We start from the raw sequence: 16,412 nt of genomic DNA, 5'->3' as shown, positions 1-16,412 counted from the left end.
GTGTTTTAGGTCATTGTCCTGCTGAAAGGTGAATTTGTCTCCTAGTGTCTGTTGGAAAGCAGACTGAACCAGGTTTTCATACTATTGTTTTGCCTGTGCTTAGCTCTTTTCCGTTTATTTTTATTATAAAAAACTCTGTAGTTCTTGCCGATGACAAGCATACCCATAACATAATGCAGCCACTGCCATGCTTGAAAAATGAAGAGTGGTACTCAGTGATGTGTTGGATTTTCCCCAAACATAATGCTTTGTATTCAGGACAAAAAGTAAATTTATTTGTCACAAAAAAATGGTCTTTGTGGTTGGATCTGCGCTTGAAATTCAGTGCTCGACTGAGGGACCTTTCAGATAATTGTACGTGTGGGGTACATAGATGGGTGAATCATTTATAAATCATGTTAAGCACTATTGCACACATAGGGAGTCCATGCAATTTATTATGTGACTTGTCAAGCACATTTTTACTCCTGAACTTATTTATGCTTGCCATAACAAAAGAGTTGAATACTTATTGACAAGACATTTTAGCTTTTCATTTTTTATTTAAAAAAAATATTTAATTATTAATTTGTAAAAATGTCTAAAAACCTAATTCCACTTTGACGTAATGGGATATTGCATGTAGATCAGTGACACAAAATCTCAATGTAATCCATTTTAAATTCAGGCTGTAACACAACAAAATGTGGAAAAACTCAAAGGGGGTGAATACTTTCTGAAGGTACTATATAGTGTTGAACTACGTTACGATAGAGGGATGCCAAATATACTGTTTCATTTCTCTACAACACAAATGCATACATCTAATATTCATAGTAATATAGAGCTTATACTGCATAGTTAGAAAAGTAAATGGCCACAAATAATACATTGCGTGTAATCTTTTATTTTGTGGGGGATTTATCCTTACTGATAGTTCTGTCCAACCACATCAATATACCAGTTCATAATGCTTAATTTAAACAAATACCTTTGCATAAACAAATATTGAAATACTTTTCTTCTTGGAAAGGAGTGGTAGGTCTTAATGAGGGGGAAAGGGAGGCCCGGGGGGTAAAATAATTACATTTGGGTCAAAAGACCTTGCTCAGTTACATACAAGGGGAGATCCATAACCCTGTGTACACTTTGTCTGCTCGTATTTCCAGTGTGCTCAGTGCTGACCAAGCAGCTTGCTCCTTAAACCTCCACGCTGGTTTTCCATATACATAATATATCCATCCCATATACTCCAGACCGGTTTACTCCCCCACTGAAATATGTAGAGACCTCATGAGGAACACACTTCATTTGTCCCCCTCAAAAGGGAGAGAACGAGGGAGGGAGGGAGGGAGAACAAGGGGAAGAGATGAAGAAGGTTACATTTAAGCAGTGATTGGGGAGTATGCAATTAAGGTTGTGTGGCATTCTATTTTAGGTGAGACTTGAAGGGAATGAGAGCGACTGTGTCTTTTACTGAGTCTTACCTGAGAAAACAGGACAGTGTGCTGCTCTGAAACTCTCTAGCGATGAGCACGGCCCGCTGTGGATTGACTGGACTGGCTCTGTCACATTGACATGTGATTTACACCTGCTATAGAACCCAAGAAAAAAACCTCCCATCAATGGAGTTTTGTCCTGGGATCCTTCATCACTTCTCTGATTACAATTCTGTACTAATTTGTTGATCAAAAGGTTGTTATTTATTATCATACCAATTCCATATTGTACATTTCAGAAAATATTGAATATATTTGAATATTTGTTACAATATACTACTAAAATGTTGTAGTTTTTTTGTAATTTGATGAACTGAAACGTAAGCACATAACACCATACATAATTTGAGATATCAGTATGTGGATATGTGTGGATATGTGGATATCAGTATGCTGGATTGGATGGATAGAGAATGACACCTTTTTGATAGTCCATAGATTTGTTTTAAATCTATTTTAAATGACAGTAATGACACATGCTGTGTGATGGATGAGATCCGTGCATGGTACCTATGTAGTCCTGAGCTCAGCAGGTCCAGATCAGCAACACATTACCCAGGGGGACATGTAACATGCAGCTATGTAGCGGGAACTCTCCAAGCCGAGAGCAGTAGTAGCAGTAGCCCCTGTAGTTGTAGCTAGTGCCCAGGCTGAGAGGAGCTGTATAATACACTTCATTTGCTGCAGGGGAAACTGAGACGTCCTGAGCTATTGATCCAGGTATTGACATCATTTGATGGTTCCTTTAAAGCCTAATGTTAGGCTGGGGAGGTAAGTGAGAGGAAGTGAATAGGGGTGATCTCTCTGTCATCAGGCAGGCAGGCAGGTGTGTGTGTGTGTGTGTGTGTGTGTGTGTGTGTGTGTGTGTGTGTGTGTGTGTGTGTGTGTGTGTGTGTGTGTGTGTGTGTGTGTGCGTGTGTGCGTGTGTGCGTGTGTGCGTGTGTGCGTGTGCGCGTGTGCGCGTGTGCGTGTGCGTGTGCGTGTGTGTGTGTGTGTGCGCGTGTGCGCGTGTGCGTGTGTGCGTGCGTGTGTGCGTGCTCAGGTGCTGTTCGTCTGGTGACTCTGAGACCACCTCTTGACCTCTGAACCCTCCCAGACTCTCTTTCAGTATATCCCCAGTCCCCACCCCATATCAACCTCAGTTACTGAATGCCAGGTCAGCACCGACAGAACCAGGGAGTGCATCCCCATGTAGTTACTGATATAATATAATAAGTTGGAGATTGTCCATCCATCATTAAATGAACCCAAAAAAAGAACAAGAGTCAAGAGCATTTTCAAATATTACAACATAGATTGCCATTTTTTGTAACTTATAATAAAGAAGACCCCATTCAGACCACTCCCAGACTGTATTCTGCTTCATGTTTTTTACTTTCACGATGCCGTTACATAAAGTATAAAAATACAGATTTTTTTTCAATATTCATACTGATATATTCAAGTACAAATTCAGCATTTTGTGTGAAATTGAAACTGGATGCTGTGTGCCTTTTACTAAAGATAAATGACTCCCTATAAACAATATGTTCCAATGTCCAGTTGGAGTGAGTGTAGTGCTGTCCAGTCAGCAGCATATGGCAGTGGAGTATGCACTTGACTTTGAGCAGTTCCCAGGCCCAGCCCTGCCTGGCTCAGAGGGGACAGCTGCGTGGGATGGTCAGGGTGACAACAGATGTTTCTCTGCATTAGTTTGACTGAGTCTGGGGACATCTCTCTGTCCAAACCTGACCTCTGACCACTAGAGTTGGTTAGAATGCTCTCACTGCAAAGGTCAAGGTTGGACTGCACATGCTCAGTGGAGCTCAGCTCAGTCTGGACATCAGAATAATCCAGATAAACCTGTTTTTAGCATGTGTCCAATCATTATTTTATTCATAGTCTTTTAGTGCCCTGTTGTAGAATGTATGAGTATCGCACAATTATTTACCTTTTAAATGATTTGCTTCAGCAAATTAGATAACAAATGAATATAATTCATTGCACTACATTTTATGTAAAAGTTTGCATACAATTTGGTAAACACAAAATTATCACATCTGTAAACTTATGTTTGCTTTGAATATGAGACAGTAAAGACCTAAACAACTGATTGCATTGAGAACTGATTTAAAATTGATTATAACATATATCCATTCCAAATTAAACAACTTCATTGTATTGTAAAATACATCAACCTTTAAATGTTTTTCTCATGTCACAATTATGTTTTTTAATTGGTTCATATATTATATATTTTATATATTCCAGTACTTAACATCAATATAGAAAACTAATATTGTTAACAGCGTTAACTACTATAACAATTTCTAAATAAAGACAGATATAGACAGGCTCCAAAGTATACCTAGATCACATCTAATCAACATTTAAGACAATGAAGAATTCATGGGAAAGGTAAAGGTAGTGATTATTGATGTAAGGATGTCAAATAATATAAATGTACAGTATTATTAAATATTATGTATACCGTATTGAATCAAATTAGACTGGGGACATGTATATGTTGAATTTGTCAATAAGAATGATTACATTAATTATATGAACAAATCATATTCATTTAGAGCCACCTCTTTCTATAGTAATATTATTGCTGTACTTGCTGCAGCTGTGGTATAGTTACTTTAACCAACTGACAGTAGCTGTAACGTGTGTTTTGTGTGAAATAGTGATGTGTGATCGTAGGGACACTACCGAGACTGTGGGTTCCTGAAACACAGTGGGCGTTGACTAGTGTTGTTCCCGTCAGATCTGTCTGTCGGCAGGTCAGCTCCTCTCTCCATCTCTCCTCTCCAGGAATTTGTCTTTACTCGCTGTTACAACAGGAGAATCAAAAGATTCAGAGGATTTTTTTAGTTCACCGAATACAGGAGTTCAAATGAATAACTTTCACTTCCCTGATGCATCTGCACTGTCTATATGCATGAGTTTGTTTATTTGCATTTGTGTGCGTTGATGAATATTTACACAATACACATGTCATTTATTAGTATCTGCCCAGGAGCCAGGTAATGGGTGGTATTTTGGGTGTTCAGGGTCAGATGATGAACAGTGGTGGCACCTCAGTCCCCAAACTGTATGATTGTCATGGTGGTCTCCTCCAGTCCTCCCTCTGCTCTGTGTGCATATAGAATCCCCCTCTCTGTCTGCATATAGCAGGACTGTGGTTGAAGCTGATCCCCACTGACCAGCCCAGGGCCCGGGGGCTTTCCATGGGGAAATGAGCTACCTGCTGATCTCTTCAATAACATCCCATCCCAGACATCCTCCACTATTCGCAGAACTAAGGCCAGACTTTATAATGTGACAGTTAGCTGTCAACGTCCATCCAGGTTATTGGAAAGGAAGTTTTAGCCAAAAATTGGAATTATCAACCAATGGAATTATTTGTGTAGGTGAGGTTTAATGCTGTTACCAGGAGGACTGCTGAGAGGGAAGACTTCACTTCCAGAATATTGATTGCTGATTAATCAGGAAAGTTAACTCTATAGAATGGTGTAATGCTGTTGGAAGTGACTGTCACATACAGTCCTAAGTAAGGCTGGCAGCAGGATGAGCTTGGTAGTAGATATGTCCATGAATTTGTATGTCTTTATTTTGTTATTTTATGAGAGAAGTGTTTATTTTCTACTGATTATATTAATGTTTTGACTTTGTTGGACAACAGATGCAGAGCAGATTTCACTCTAAAATTAAGTTCAGTTTTTTAAAAAGGGTTACATAAACACGTTTAATTATCAGAGACAAAAATGTGGACAGTTTGGAAAGGTTTAACATTACTGTACATTTAAACAGAAAACAACGGATTTGACTTACTGTTCTTGCTCATCAAAATTGCATAGGTGAATTGCAGGGCGAATTCTGAGATTTATCACAATAAGGATGACTGATTTATCCTGAGTCTCAGGGGTCAGTGAAATGACCCTGAATCATAAAAACCCTGCTTGGTGACTAGCAGTGAATGAATTAGGGTCCCAGCCCTCACAAAGATGTCAGGTTGGAATATTTTGTGAGAGGGTCATGTTCATGTCCTCATTACCAATACCAAATAGAAGTTTGATTAATCCTAATGCTTTATTTAGCCATAGTGAAATTGGTAGATTTGTATCAATTTCCCCTCACCCTGCCCTGTTAAAAACTACACATTTACCCAAACATTTCTGTATAAGAAAATGAGATACAACGAGGGAGAAAACAAAACGTTTTAGTTCAGTTTGATTCCCTGTAGTGGCCTATGCCTCATGAGACATAGAGGCTTAAGTTCGTTTGGCCTCAGCCACATAGTCGATCCCATCCAAGGTAATAGGAAGCATCTCATTTGTGCTGTCTGAGGCACAGCAACTACAGCATTCCCTTTGAAAGGTTCCCATGCAGCATCAAAGACATGCATTAATAAAGGGTGTTTTGTACAAGGTTGATTAGCTGTAATGTGCCTGTCTAGTAATTCCGGTCTGATGGCAGCAACTTCAGATGGAGGAAGAGCAGATGGTGTTGTATTACAATATGGCTGCCTTTTATGGACGCTGGGGCTAGATGTGTATTGATCTGGATTTGATAACGATTCTATTAGTTCTATTAAATGTGTATATATTCAAGGTCTCAGTTACACACCGAGAAAGAGAAAAAGAGTGAAAGAAAATAAATGAGTTGTGTAAGGGTGGATTGTGTTGCATGTAATCTAAGAGGGGGCCATTGGTAGCGTCATCAGGAAGTGTCTGGGAAGTTAGTAAGGAGGAGACAGGAGGTCTCTGTAGAGGAGCGTGTGGGTGTGTGTGGTTGTGGGTGTGTGTGTGGGTGTGTGTGTGTGTGTGTGTGTGGGTGTGTGTGTGTGTGGGTGTGTGTGGGTGTGTGTGTGGGTGTGTGTGTGTGTGTGTGTGTGGGTGTGTGTGTGTGGGTGTGTGCATGCGTGCGTGTGTGTGTGGGTGTGTGTGTGTGGGTGTGTGTGTGTGTGTGTGGGTGTGTGTGTGGGTGTGTGTGTGTGGGTGTGTGTGTGGGTGTGTGTGTGTGGGTGTGAGCGTGCGTGCGTGTGTGGGTGTGTGTGTGGGTGTGTGTGTGGGTGTGTGCGTGTGTGTGTGTGTGTGTGTGTGCATGTGCATGTGTGGGTGTGTGTGTGGGTGTGTGTGGGTGTGTGCGTTTGTGGGTGTGGGTGTGTGTGGGTGTGTGCGTGTGTGGGTGTGTGTGTGGGTGTGTGCGTGTGTGGGTGGGTGTGGGTGTGTGTGGGTGTGCGTGTGTGTGTGTGGGTGGGTGTGTGCATGTGTGGGTGTGGGTGTGGGTGCGTGCGTGCAAGATGCTTACATGATGTAGTATTTATGTATTTTTGAATGGCAGCATTTTATTTTTAAACTTATGGTCAGACAAAGTGTATTAGACAGAAGCTCGTTAGATTTGTTTGAATAATTTAAAACACAATACAGCCACACTTGGATAATGCATTTAAAATCAGCGAGGATCACACGCAAAAGTTAGATAACATACTTCCATTGTGGTCCTATTAAATAAATGTTTAAAAAATGACCAATATAAACATAGTAGTCCTAGGCTACATGGTAGAGCTACCCTACTATAACACATACAGTTGAAGTCGAAAGTTTACATACACCTTAGCCAAAAACATTTAAACTCAGTTTTTCACAATTCCTGACATTTAATCAGAGTAAAACTTCCCTGTCTTAGGTCAGTTAGGATCACCACATTATTTTAAGAATGTGAAATGTCAGAATAATAGTAGAGGGAATGATTTATTTCAGCTTTTATTTCTTTCATCACATTCCCAGTGGGTCAGAAGTTTACATATACTCAATTAGTATTTTTGTAGCATAGCATTTCCAACAATTGTTGGAAAAAGACTTATGTCATGCACAAATGTCCTAACCGACCTGCCAAAACTATAGTTTGTTAACAAGACATTTGTGGAGTGGTTGAAAAACGGGTTTTAATGACTCCAACCTATGTGTATGTAAACTTCCGACTTCAACTGTACCAAAACAAAGGACCACATTGTAATAGCCTACAGCAGGGGTACTCAACCCCTACCCTACGAGGTCTGCTGGTTTTTATGTTCTACCTGACCATTAATTGCACACACCATGTGTCCAATGTCTAAATCAGTCCTTGATTAGAGGGGAACAATGAAAGAAAGTGGAGGAACTGGCTTCAAGGCCCAGTATTGAGTTTAAGGGCTCTAGAGCATTTCATACAGACATGATCTATTCTTCTATTGCTCCATCATTAGCCAGCTTTTGACATTCTTTTGAAATGAAGTTATGGTTGGCATGGTTTTGAGTTGTTGTAATAGTTTGTTCCACTCAACAGTACCAATATAACATTAGGAACACCTTCCTAATATTGAGTTGCACCCCCACATATTTACTCCAATGCTTTCCACAAATGTCTCACCACCCACCTTTGGGTGGTGGACCATTCTTGATACAAATGGGAAACTGTTGAGCATGAAAAACCCAGCAGTATTGCAGTTCTTGACACACTCAAACCGGTACGCCTGGCTCCTACTACCATACCCTGTTCAAAGGTACTTAAATCTTTTGTCTTACCTATTCATCCTCTGAATGGCACAGATACACACTCCATGTCTCAATTGTCTCAAGGATTAAAAATCCTTCTTTAACCTGTTGCGACGAGCAATCCCGTATCCGGGAGCGTAATTATAGCCTCAAGCTCATTACCATAACGCAATGTTAACTATTCATGAAAATCGCAAATGAAATGAAATAAATATATTGGCTCACAAGCTTAGCCTTTTGTTAACAACACTGTCATCTCAGATTTTCAAAAAATGCTTTTCAACCATAGCTACACAAGCATTTGTGTAAGAGTATTGACAGCTAGCATAGCATTAAGCCTAGCATTCAGCAGGCAACATTTTCACAAAAACAAGAAAAGCATTCAAATAAAATAATTTACCTTTGAAGAACTTCAGATGTTTTCAATGAGGAGACTCTCAGTTAGATAGCAAATGTTCAGTTTTTCCAAAAAGATTATTTGTGTAGGAGGAATCGCTCCGTTTTGTTCATCACGTTTGGCTGAGAACCCCCCCCCAAAAATTCAGTCATTACAACGTGAACTTTTTTCCAAATTAAATCCATAATATCAACAGAAACATGGCAAACGTTGTTTAGAATCAATCCTCAAGGTGTTTTTCACATATCTATTCGATGATAAATCAGTTGTTGCAGTTTGGTTTCTCCTCTCTTCAAAATGGAAAAATGCACGCACCTGGAGATTACGCAATAGTTTCGACTGAGGACACCGAGCGGACACCTGGTAAATGTAGTCTCTTATGGTCAATTTTCCAATGATATGCCTACAAATACGTCACAATGCTGCAAACACCTTGGGGAAACGACAGAAAGTGCAGGCTCATTCCTTGCGCATTCACAGCCATATAAGGAGACATTGGAACACAGCGCCTCCAAAATCTGTCTCACTTCCTGTATGAAATTTCATCTTGGTTTTGCCTGTAGCATTAGTTCTGTGGCACTCACAGACAATATCTTTGCAGTTTTGGAAACGTCAGAGTGTTTTCTTTCCAAAGCTGTCAATTATATGCATAGTCGAGCATCTTTTCGTGACAAAATGTCTTGTTTAAAACGGGAATGTTTTTCATACAAAAATGAAATACTGCCCCAAGAGGTTCAAGAGGTTAACCGGTCTACCCCCTTCATCAACACTGATTGATGTGGATTTAGCAAATTACATCAATAAGGGATCATAGCTTTCACTTGGATTCACATAATCAGTCTATGTCATGGAAAGAGCAGGTGTTATTCATGTTTTGTATACTCAGTGTATAAAAAGCTGTTCTTACCAGATAGACTCTTACATTTAAAACAGGCAATATCAGAGTCTATGGTTCTGGTGTTGTATTGGTGGACGTCTCTAATATAAGTCAAATAGTTTGATAGGTACCTGGGGGCTGAGTCAGTAATAATTCTGTAGACCAGGCCTAGTTGAATTAATGCTACTGTGCCAGCCTAGCTGATTAAAATGCTCGACCTTCAGATGAGTACGAGGGAGGAGTTTAAGTACAAACCACAGCGGTTTTGGCTAGCTTATTCTTTAGATGTTTGGTGCTGCTGGTGAACCATGATGTGCAGGCATAATCAAAGTGACACTGAACTAGCGCATCTGCCAGAGTCTTTACGGTGTCACTATCAGATATTTTGAGGTTCGAGCAACGAATTAATTGATTTGGTTTATCTTTGTTAAAACCTTTAGGGCCATAGTCTCAGCAGTCAGGTATCTACCTAATTCACACCCAATCTCTCTCTCTCTCTCTCTTTCTCTCTCGCACACACACACACACACACACACACACACACACACACACACACACACACACACACACACACACACACACACACACACACACACACACACGCACACACACACACACACACACACACACACACACACACACATTCCGCCACGACTGGTCAGAGTCCAGGGGCCACAGGGTCACCTGTTATTAACACACTGACCACTTGTAGCAGCTCACTGACACTGATCAGTGGTCAGCAGGCCTGTCAATACCTTCCATCAGGGCCTGACCAGACAGACAGAAGTCATTATCAGTCATCTGGGCTTAGGGCCTCAGAGCACAGCACAGTGGGGACCTCTGGGACTGGCTGGATGACTTTGTGCTTCAACCCCCAGGCAGGTCAGGTCAACGTCCCTCCGGGCAGGGCCACACTGACCCCTCCCCCCTTCTACCTTACTCTCCCTTACACACTCTCTATTCCTTTCTTCTTTACCTCGCTCTCTCTTTCTCTCTTATTTACCTCTCTCTCTCTCTTCCTATCTTCTTTACCTCTCTCACTCTCCATTTCTCTCATATACACATTGAGCTGGAACAAATAGTGCTAACCAGCAGTCCAGCACATCTTCAGATTGTCTCAGTAGTTTTGAGACTATTTATTTAATGTGTGTAGGTGAACAGAGCCTCCAAGCCTTTCCTGTGGCTCAGACTGTTACATATGGAAGAGTCACATCCCAGCCATGTCCTTTTCATTTCATTTAGCAGCGAGAGGCAGATACATCTTTGGGAAAACACTCATTTGGAAGGAAGGAATGCATTCGGAGGGAGGCAGCCTCTGGAAAGTAATAGGAATGTATATTTAGAGAAATTAACATAAGACATTTTACACAGTCCAAGAAGAATATAATCCATGCATAATTGATTGGTGGCGTGATTGCCTGAGTTTACTGTAATTTTTCTATAGTGAGAGAAAGTCTCTCCTCGGGCTGTTTAGCCTAATAGATTTGAGGATATTTCATTTAGGGCTGTCCAGGAGCAGAGCAGCTGCAGTGCCACAGTGATTTTTTTTCTTCCAACACGTATGACTCCATATCACTGAAATTACTCTAATTTAGCAGGCAAAACCAAGGTCACAAACACTCTAATTGCCTGCCATTTTGATAAACTCCATCAACTTGTTTGTCTCACATTCCAGTTTGTATGTTCAGTGCATTTGCACTGAAAATTTTGCTGTTTGCTTTCATATGTGCTTCTTATAACCAATGCCATGACCCTCTGACCACTGTTATGGCTGCCATTGTCCTTTAGAACAGGCCAGAGTAACAGGAAGGAGATTCAGAGTTTATAAAGAAATAATGCAGAGCCCTGATGATTACAACATATTATTTTATATATTATATTTATAGCTTTTGTTGTTTTCCACCAAAGACTGCCATTATACTAGGTCAAGATATTTGTTCTCCACCTTAGAAACTACTTTTAGAGAATAGGACCTCACTCTTGATAATGCTCCACAATAAACACTGGAATTTCAATTTCAAAATCTGGCCTTGTACAAATTGTACTGTATACTTCTTAAATGCCAGTGGATCAATAAATGAACAAGCTAATTTAGGAATTTCTAGCTATACAAAGTAATAGCTCGACACACCTGACGCCAGGACTGACTGCTGTTATTCAGTCTCTCTGGGTCGTGAAGCTCTGATGGTGCAGAAGGACATATGAGAGAGAGGAGGACAGTGAGTTGATGATGGCAGTTCTCTGTGCCTGGATCTAGGGAGCGTTGTGACGAGGTCGTAGTGTAGTGGAGCCACTGGTCTGGGCCCTGCTTCGTTATCCCCTTTCTAACCATCCACCTCCACCCGCCCTACTTGGGCCCCAGCAGCCCCACTGCCACCGCACCGGCCACACGGCCGAGACGAGGGGCAATGAACTCCGAAACACACCTTTCATCTTCTAGAGGGAGTGATTTAGCATGGGCTGTGTTCCCCTAAAGCACCTGCTCCCTTACCCCTACTCCCCATTCTGCAGAATCAACATTTAATTTCTTTAGCTTGATGTGTTGTTACTATGACAATAGAAATCAAGCAGTTGAGATGCATTTGGAACATCCTGTGTATTTCCGACCATTAGAGAAAATAGAGAAACATGACGTTGGGAGAGTAACAGAGGAATACGTCTGACTGGACCATGGTGCTCTATGGGGAGTTGAAATCTAACTGGGGAAAACTGCTCCTCTTTCCTACTGAGCTTTACCAATGAGGGGAAGAGACACACCTATTTTTATTTCACTCCCGTCATTTTCTCATCACTCAGAAGAAGCCATCTGTCTCTTCCCAAGATTCCCTTCCTTTGTCTCTTAAATAATACGCCTGCATCCGCATGTTGGATGGGGATGACCAGGAGGGAACAGAGAAAAGGTGTGTGAGAGAGGGGAGCAAGAAATGAACAATAAGGGGGAATGCAATAGAAAGAGAGGGGGGGGGATTAAAAGAAGAGAGGGGACCTTTTTTCTCTGTGGCTCTTGTCGTGTCTGGCCATCAGTAAGCAGCAGCAGCCATGTCTGCAAGGGGAGCCATTTTCTCGCCCATCTCATTACCACGTTTTATATTCAGCAGCATTGAGAAGACGCTGGTCACCGCTCTGCTCACCCCCCCACACATTGCAGGCATCAGCTGTGTGTGTGTGTGTGTGTGTGTGTGTGTGTGTGTGTGTGTGTGTGTGTGTGTGTGTGTGTGTGTGTGTGTGTGTGTGTGTGTGTGTGTGTGTGTGTGTGTGTGTGTGTGTGTGTGTGTGTGTGTGTGTGTGTGTGTGTGTGTGTGTGAGAGAGAGAGAGAGAGAGAGAGAGAGAGGGAGAGGGGGGGACAAGACAGACCCCTGGGTTGGAGGCCAGAGCTCAAGTTCATCACCACAGACAATGGAAAGCTCTTCAGAAAGCAATTGGGCTCTCAGTGATATTGTCCTTGGTATCAATGGGGCTTCAGCTGAGCATGCGCACAGAGCTGTCCCCCAGACCGCTGCAGACCGCTCTGTCTCCCTGAGCCACCTTCATTACGCCCGATTCCGCTCCACCTCTGTTTCTCCCCACCGCAGCCCATCTCCAGAGCCCACTACTGTTAATTATATCCCATGAGCACCTCTAGCCACGGTGACAGTGTGTGGAGCAGTATTTGTATCTGGGCACGCACACTGAGTCAGCCTCTGCTGTGACTAGAGCACACGATGGTGACAGAGCTAGCACCCTCCTCCCTCCCTCCTCCTCCTTCTCTCCTTCTCCTCCCCTTCTCTTCCTCCTCCTCCCCTCCTCCTCCTCCTCCTCCTCCTCCTCCTCCTCACACCCCCATGCAAGGACAGCTGCTCCCCCAGCCCAGCGTAGCTGCCATTGTGAGGATCCACACTAACAGGGGCTTTAGCCACTGGTGGTGTGAAATTAAACAGCCCTGTCAGTCCGTCAGTCCGTCCCCTGATGATAAGTGGCGTGCTGTCCACATGTAGCTCTGGTTATCTGCTGTCACACTGCACAAGGTCAGCCCACCAAGGTGATCATGGGAATTAGAGTTCTGGACTAAAAAATCTCAGCATGGAGAAAAACTGACTTGTTCGTAGTGGTTCCCCCCCCCCAAATATTTTTTGTTTTGGGGGGGGGGGTGATGTTTAGTAAACTGTATTACTCAGTGGTTGATATACAGGCTATGTAGTAGATCTATCTACTGTAGCATGACCCATCCAGGTGAAGTGTTTTATGCTAAAGACCCTAACCTTGTCCTATTTTGCATATGTTTCTGATGAAAGTGAATATAAATAGTAAACGTTAGGGTGTTATGATGTGGAAATAGGACATTCTCTGCATTGGATATACAGTATTCAATACATAATGAAAACATATTATTCACAGGTCCACTCAAGGAGGTAAGAGCAGTAGTCTTCAAAAAATAAATGAGGTGATGGAATTAATGAAAAGGCGATTTTTGCCAGAGCAAATTATCTTTTTGAAATGAATAGTTAATATTTTATTATTACTATATATTGTTAATGCACACTTTGCATTTTTGCTAATATAATGTATCATTCCACATTCATTTCACCACTCAGCCTTGATGAGTACTTCAAATGTGAATTAAAGCACTCCATTTTTACGAAGAAAATGAGTAATAATTCAGAAATATGAATAATATATAATAATGCTATTCAGGAAAATGGAAAGTTCAGAAACAGAGGGGAGAACAGAGAGTGATTGCTGTACCTGGGATGGTTTGGTGTTTAGTGTGTGACGCTACAGGTCAGAGAGGTTGGTCAACAGAATGCAATCAAAGGTCTGTTGGGATTCTCGTGGTCAGAACACGGTCATTCAGTGGTCACAATTGAGCGGTCTGGTTTGAGGTAGGCTGAGCTGGGCTGGTGGTTGGCTCTGGTAGCTAATTGAAGCTGAGCACTGACAGGTCTCCTCATCTCCTCCTGTACTTAACCCATTTAGAAGTCACTGCTAACACGGACCGCTCATTAATATTAATTATCCTGCGTGTTAATTTGAGCCAATCCCCATCTTTAATGCACTTAAACATGGTGAGGATGATAGGACTGAGAGGTGCTGCTGAGGGACAGACTCTCTATCTGACTATATGGGGTCAGGGGGAGGAGAGGGGGATCTTTCTCTCTCGCTTTCCTTTCTCCTTCAACTCCACCCTGTCTTTCTCTGTTTATTTTCTACCTCTCTTCCACTCTGTCTCTCAATCTAAGACGATTCTGCGAAGTAAATTAATTCCTTTTTTACCATGGCTTTTAAAAAGAATATTAGAAAATCTCATGATTATGACAGTATTAAAAGGTGATTCCACGCCAAGGGGAGCAGAACATATTTTCGGTATCTCAGATTGTTTGGGCAATTCTCTCATAGAAACTTGATTAGGAGGAAGGATGTTTGACATGCTTTTTCCATTTGTATCACATACCATTTCTTTTTCAAATGATGAAGAAAGTGGCCATTAGATCCTTTTTGAGACCTATACCTGCCTCCTTTATTAAGACTCTATGATCTGTGAACTGTAGTTTTGAGATATTAAGATTTTTTTATGTTGAGTAAATGAATGTGATAATGTTTATTTCAGAATGTAGACATACTCCATATGTTAGAGCAATTTGTAAAGAACATAATGACACCAAGGTGTTGTCTGTATCATGTACGGTTCACAGAAAATAGGGTCTTACAGGAGGCAGGTATACAGTTGAAGTCGGAAGTTTACATATATCTTAAACAAATACATTTAAACTCAGTTTTCACAATTGCTGACATTTAATCCTAGTAAAAAGTCCCTGTCTTAGGTCATTTATGATCACCACCTTATTTTAATAATGTAAAATGTCAGAATAATAGTAGAGAGAATGATTTATTTCAGCTTTCATTTATTTCATCAAGTTTACATACACTCAATTCGTATTTGGTAGCATTGCCTTGAAATTGTTTAACTTGGGTCAAACGTTTCGGGTAGCCTTCCATAAGCTTCCCACAAAAATTTGGGTGAATTTTGGCCCATTCCTCCTGACAGAGCTGGTGTAACTGAGTCAGGTTTGTAGGCCTCCTTGCTCGCACACGCTTTTTCAGTTCTGCACACAAATGTTCTATAGGATTGAGGTAAGGCTTTGTGATGGCCAATCCAATACATTGAATTTGGTGTCCAAGCCATTTTGCCACAACTTTGGAAGTATGCTTGGGGTCATTGTCCATTTGAAAGACCCATTTGCAACCAAGCCTCAACTTCCTGACTGATGTCTTGAGATGTTGCTTCAATATATCCACATCATTTTCCACCCTCAAGATGGCATCTATTTTGTGAAGTGCACCAGTCCCTCCTGCAGCAAAGCACCCCCACAACATGATGCTGCCACCCCCGTGCTTCACGGTTGGGATGGTGTTCTTCAGCTTGCAAGCCTCCCAAGCTGACACAACGATGGTCATTATGGTCAAAAAGGTCTATTTTTGTTTCATCAGACCAGAGAACATTTCTCCAAAAAGTATGATCTTTGTCCACATGTGCAGTTGCAAACCGTAGTCTGGCTTTTTTTATGGTGGTTTTGGAGCAGTGGCTTCTTCCTTGCTGAGCGGCCTTTCAGGTTATGTCAATATAGGACTAGTTTTACTGTGGATATAGATACTTTTTACCTGTTTTCTCCAGCATCTTCACAAGATCCTTTGCTGTTGTTCTGGGATTGATTTGCACTTTTTGCACCAAAGTACTTTCATCTAGGGTCCTGTGTGGCTCAGTCGGTAGAGCATGGCGCTTGCAACGCCAAGCGTCGTGGGTTCGATTCCCGCTGGGACCACCCATATGTAAAAGTAGTGGCCCCAGCCGACTTGTAAGTCGCTTTGGACAAAAGCGTCTGCTAAATGGGATATATATATATATATATCTCTAGGAGACAGAACGCATCTCCTTCCTGAGCGGTATGACGGCTGCTTGGTCCCATGGTGTTTATGCTTGTGTAATATTGTTTGTACAGATGAACGTGGTACCTTCAGACGTTTGTAAATTGCTCCCAAGTATGAACCAGACATGTGGAGGTCTACAATTTTCTTTTTCAATTTTTCTTGGCGTATTTCTTTTGATTTTCCATCATGTCAAGCAAAGAGGCACTGAGTTTGAAGGTAGGCCTTGAAATACATC

This window comes from Oncorhynchus masou, chromosome 1 (genome assembly GCF_036934945.1).
Source record: "Oncorhynchus masou masou isolate Uvic2021 chromosome 1, UVic_Omas_1.1, whole genome shotgun sequence".
Lineage (NCBI taxonomy): Eukaryota > Metazoa > Chordata > Actinopteri > Salmoniformes > Salmonidae > Oncorhynchus > Oncorhynchus masou.
Note: the sequence above shows the minus strand (reverse complement) of the source record.